Raw genomic sequence first — 5554 nt, 5'->3', positions numbered from 1 at the left:
ATGACAATAAATAATGTCACTTGAATTTGATCTAGGTTTGATCTAGATTCGAACTACGTGCTGATGATCTGAATGAAAGAAAGAAATGGTAATAGTAGAAATTGGTTTGAATTTCTGATGTCATGTGTCAGTGGGTTTTAAATTTTCAGACCATTATGCCTATTATATTTGTAGTAAGGAATGAACATTCACATATAACAAAAGGTTCAGGTTTTATCAAGACATTTTAACACAGTTAACTATCTATGCAGAGCTTTTAAATTAGTTTCCAAAAAGAAAAGTAACGCCTCGTTTCGAATTTTATTATCTAAATCTTGGCCTCAAGCAATTTTATAGTGATCCCCTGCAAAAGAAACCGGCAAGCAAAGAAAAAAGAATAAACGATGAGCAATAAAACTCACAGACCATAATACACAAAATTCCCTATAACGTAAATTGATAAAGCATTTTACCCAATCCAATTGAATTCCTGATCACAACACATAAGATAAACTAATAAACCATTTTATCAAAATAACCATTTAATTTTAAACATTTAAAACCGAAGAGAACCAAACGCGCATATTTGGAAGGAAAAAAATGGAGTGTTTTGAGTATCTAAACCTCACCCTCATCACTTATAAAATGTAGTGGTCCCCATGGAAAGAGAACTTGCAAAACGGCGTCCTGGCACAAACACAACATATTAAACAAACATATGAAGACAAAAAAATTTTAAAAACCGACAATGAACGATAAAATTCAGAAATCCCAGGACACAAAATCGCAACTGACATAAAAATTAGTAATAAAAGTTATGAAAAAACAGACACCACTTGACATCAAATTGCTTGACGCCAACGACGACCCCAAAGGCAAGTAAAATCCCAAACCAGTCAAGAAAAAAATTAAGAGTCCATTCCTCTGTCGTATTCTTTTCCCCTGTTTTGCCACCCCTAATCCCAAATGTGTCTTCGATCCTCTTTGTCCCATTTTTCTCTCACCCTAATATCTCACCTACAAAATCTTAACGCTACTAGTTTCCCCCCGCCAGCAAACCCTCAACACCCTGTAATGCTATGTTCTTCCAAATCTATAACCAAAAAATGCACGCATAAACACGATTGAAATTTGCGAAAACCCACAACACAACCTAACTAAAAATCTCACAGATCAAAAGTTTCACCCAAAAGAACACCCCACCCCCCCCCCCCCCCCCCCCCCCCCCATCTCTCTTGTCAAATGAATACTCCAAAAGCAATTCAGTGGTCGATAACAACCCATTTAAAATTGAACCCAAAAAAAATTAAAAGCTTCTGAGATTTAAAATTGAACAAAACACAATCCATACATTATAACAAAAACTGCACGCTTAAACATGCTAGAAATTCACCAATACCCACAACATAGTTAACATCCTCTTCGATTCTATAAAATCAGAAAAAGCAAATTTGCACAGAAAACCCATTTTGATATTCATATTTAATTGTAAACTCACATCATGTGGCATTTTTCAGACATAGGAAAAAAGAAGGACAAATGAATTCCCACGAATGTAACTCTTAAAAAAAATAAAATAAAAAATAAAAAATTAATTCTACAACAAAACCCAAAAGCAAGCAAGCAACCAAAGTTTCTCACCTTAAGCACAAATGTCTTCCAAAGCTGCAGACAAAAGTTCCAGAAAAATAAAAACCCGAATCCCCTGAAATTCAAAAGAAAACCTAATTATACAGCCACATGCAAAACCCGATGGCACAAAAAAAAAAAAAAAAAAAAAAAAAAACCCAAAAATCAGAAGAGAACATATTTCAACAGAAATCCATTTACAAATCGAAAATCCATTTGTCAAGACCCACAACACAACCTAACTAAAAAAACTCACGGATTAAAAGTTTCTCCCCAAAAAACCCATCTATGTCATCAAACGAAAACTCCAAAAGCAACAACCCATTTAAAATTGAACACAAAAAAAATTAAAAGCTTCTAACATCTAAAATTGAACAGAATACAATCCATACAGTTGCATAAAAAAGTTGTAGATGTAAGATTAGAAGAACTCACCACAAAACTATCCACTTTGAGACCAACAAGGCAAAGAGAGGAGAGAGCAGACGGCTACGAAAGAAGAGAAGCAAAAGAAATGGGAAAAAAAAAGGGACCAAAAGCAGTGAAAAGGAATCACTGCAGAAAGTAGGAAAGATAAGAAACCAGACAAAAATGTTGAAGGTCAAAGTTGAAATAACCAAAAAGAAGCAGAGGCAAAAAGGGAAGCACACTGCCCTAGAACAGTGCCACCTGAGTTTGGGTTTTAGTATGTATAGAATTTTGCGGCTTTTTCGTTATCGTAAGATGCTTACATTTTTATATATCCAAGTTTGCATACTGTGTTCTTGGTACAACAAATTTTATGGTCAAACATTCTCTAAAGTTCATGAACTAATTGCTCTACGCAATTCGCGGCCCAATTATACATCACTTTCACATAATTAATGTTTGTGTGGTTAATTGTTTTATTAGATTCAATCATGGGCCTCAATATCAATTTTTATACTGGGCCACTACATTCATGCAAATCCAAAAGAAATCAAATTCCATCTTCTCCATATAATGGCATGTGTTACAATAAATTTCGTTCTTGGAAAAACAAATTTTAGAGTGTGTTATTGGCACTTTTGCTCTCTTTGCATTTCACTATAGCGATTATATTTAATTCTGCTTAAACAAGTTTTTTTACAATTGTAAACAAAACTAAGTAGAAACCATCAATTCTTCTTTTTTCTTAATTTGTTTTGTTTCCTTTTTTACCCATAAAAATATAATTAAAAGTTCATTTACAAGGTTGCTTCAGTTGCTGTCATTTCATTTCATAAAGTAATATTTACTATTATGGTGTATTTTATCATAAATGTTGTCTCTATGGCCACAATTGTGCTATCCTCACTGTTTTTGAGCTTCTTAAACCACATGTGTTAAATATTCTCCTGCTCATTTAATAATCTATATTATTTTAATTTTCTCCTTCAAACAGAGGGATCAGTTCACACGACTATGAACACTCGAGACATCCAATTTTTTTTTGGACCTTCTGACAGTTGGCGATGCATACGAGATCAGCAAATTTCACGTTGTTCACAACAAGATATCGAGCAAGGTTGTCCCTCATCCTGCCAAGGTTGAATTAAATAGGAAAACCACAATCGTTTCCATTGACAAAACAAACCAGGAGATCCCAAAGCAGTGATTCAATTTGATTGACCTTGATCAGCTTCATAAGAGAATCAACAACGATGTTGAGCTTATAGGTAACAAATTTGGTTTTAGTTGCTGCACTAACATCTAAAATTATTACTATAATTTATTCATTGCCTTTGGTGTGCAATCATTTTCACCGCTAAAAATCATTCGCAGATGTGTTTGGTTGCTTAATGGATGTGCAGCCGATTAAAGAGCTGACTATGCAAAACTCAAACATTGCGAAGAAGATGAATCTGAACCTGCAAGGTATCAAGTCATTCCTATTTCCGTTAAGTTCAAATTAGCTTTATACATAAGGTGTCGTATTTATGACATATAAAACATCACATTTTTAAAACTTACAAGGGCGAAACGGTTAAGGCCACCTTATAGGGAGAAGCTGCAACGACTATTGAGGACAATGGAATGCAATCTCGTTCTATCACCCGTCTTCATTGATTTAACAAGCCTCAAAGTCAAATAATACCAAGGTTGCACCTCAACGTCCTTTATTTAGTAGCTTAAACCTTCAATTTATTGATTGTTATGTTTTATACATAGGAAACCCTGTTCTTGGAAGCACTGGATCAACTAGTTTGTATTTTCAATCCAGAGATTCCGCAGCTCACCCAATACAAACAAAAGTAAATCGACAACCTTCCTTTAATAACTTTGCTGTTTATATTTCTTCTATTTATCTTTCTCAACCTAATCATACACGAATCAGGTTTGAGCATATGAGATCACCTATTCGAATCTTGCGCACCTCAGCTGAGATGTATGCAAACCGTGCTGTTAGTCCTAATTTTGAGTCCAAAACGATTGATGAGCTCCTTCTACTCACAAAGTTAGTCTCTTATCACATACTTGTTAACAATAGCCACATCTTTTTAATAATAAATTTTAGCTCTTCTTCTTGCTTTTTTCTTTATTCATTTATATTTCATGTTTACAAGATGATTAAATGTATTTCATTATTTAAAAATTGTGTGATTCCATAACAGAATGCAAGTTTTGCATGCAAAGCGACTGTCATTGGATTCGATTTGACTAAAGGTTGGTCGTACAAGTCGTGCCCGTCCTGCCATAAAGCTGTCAAGAAAACTTCCAGATCATTTAAGTGCAATGAACATGGTTTATTAATTAGATTACCTGAACCATGGTAATTTCTTTTACACCTATTTTACATCTAAATGTTGTATTAGGCTGCTTAGTCATTTTTAAATTTCTTGCAATTATAAAATTTATGTGTCTTTCGATTTATGTATATACTTTGTGACTCAATCTACGACCTCTTGAATTGCCTTTGATATACATATGGATGGGAGTGTCTTTGGTTGACCAAAGTTTTGGAATACTCATGGACTTTTATTCAAAGTTGTTTTTGTAAACAAAGCGCCTTTGTATTTGGATCACAACTAAATGGTGAGATAGGTACTACATTGCTGATAAATGAATGAGAAAGCTGCATCTTACATCCTGCATGTCAATTTGGGATTATTTTCTATTTGTTTTGTTGAAGGAAATGGAATTTTCCCCTTTCATTATATCTGCAAGTTTCACAATCATGGGCATTAAATGTTGCATGTTATAGGTTGTTAATCCTTACTAAGATAGAATATAACGCAGTATTTTATTGGTTCCTTGCTTTTTGGGTAGCTTCCATTTGTTTTGGACACAAATTTTTGTGTAATTTGATGCCAAAAAAGATTTTAAACACATGTTTAGACTGCAATGACGTGCTCATTTTGCCTGCTTTTCCAATACGCAGACTGTATAGTTCCTGTCGTATTTTACTTCAAGATAGTTTAGTCATATTGGCTTTTTTTGTTTTTTCGTTTCAGGATTTTGTGATTATTAGCATTCTTACACCCATTATTTGGTATTTGGTTAAATTTGTTGGCTTTATGAGATTAGTTTTGATGGTGTTTGGTACTTGAGAATGTTGCAAGAAAAAAATGAAATAGGAATCTATGTTTGCCTAATTTTTTTAACTACGCTGAAATCCAAAGGCTTATTTGATTGTCCATATATTTGATTTGAAGACATGTTCTATTATGGTTTTGCATTTGCTATGCATCCCATCTATAGAAAAAAGGAGAAATGTGAGATCTACAAAACTGTTTTCGTTTGGGTACACTTTGTTTTCATTTATTGTGATGTCTATAGGGACATTGGTTTTTCTCTTAATTTTTTATTAACATGCTTTTGGCAATCTATACTTTTAGAATGTTAATGGTAGTAATAACTGCCTAACATGAAAATATCCAACTCTTTCTTAGGTTCAAAATCAATCTTATAGTGGAAGACAACACAAATTAGCACAACTTCCTCATGT

General features: G+C 33.6%; 1 long non-coding RNA gene across 1 annotated transcript; it reads right to left on the bottom strand.

The window, feature by feature from the left end:
* Positions 1-419: 419 nt before the first annotated feature.
* On the bottom strand, positions 420-2276 carry LOC125477441. Its single transcript, XR_007258508.1, has 3 exons — positions 2044-2276; positions 1621-1684; positions 420-666 (listed from the first exon to the last, which is right to left on the bottom strand). It is a non-coding gene; the product is annotated as an uncharacterized LOC125477441 (long non-coding RNA).
* Positions 2277-5554: the final 3278 nt, after the last annotated feature.

Source organism: the organism of the source record quoted next, unplaced genomic scaffold (genome assembly GCF_019419815.1).
Source record: "Pyrus x bretschneideri cultivar Hongxiangsu unplaced genomic scaffold, Pyrus_bretschneideri_v1 Contig21, whole genome shotgun sequence".
In the NCBI taxonomy this organism is placed as follows: Eukaryota; Viridiplantae; Streptophyta; class Magnoliopsida; order Rosales; family Rosaceae; genus Pyrus; species Pyrus x bretschneideri.
The sequence above is the reverse complement of the archived record's forward strand: the minus strand, read 5'-3'. Positions and strand labels throughout refer to the sequence as shown.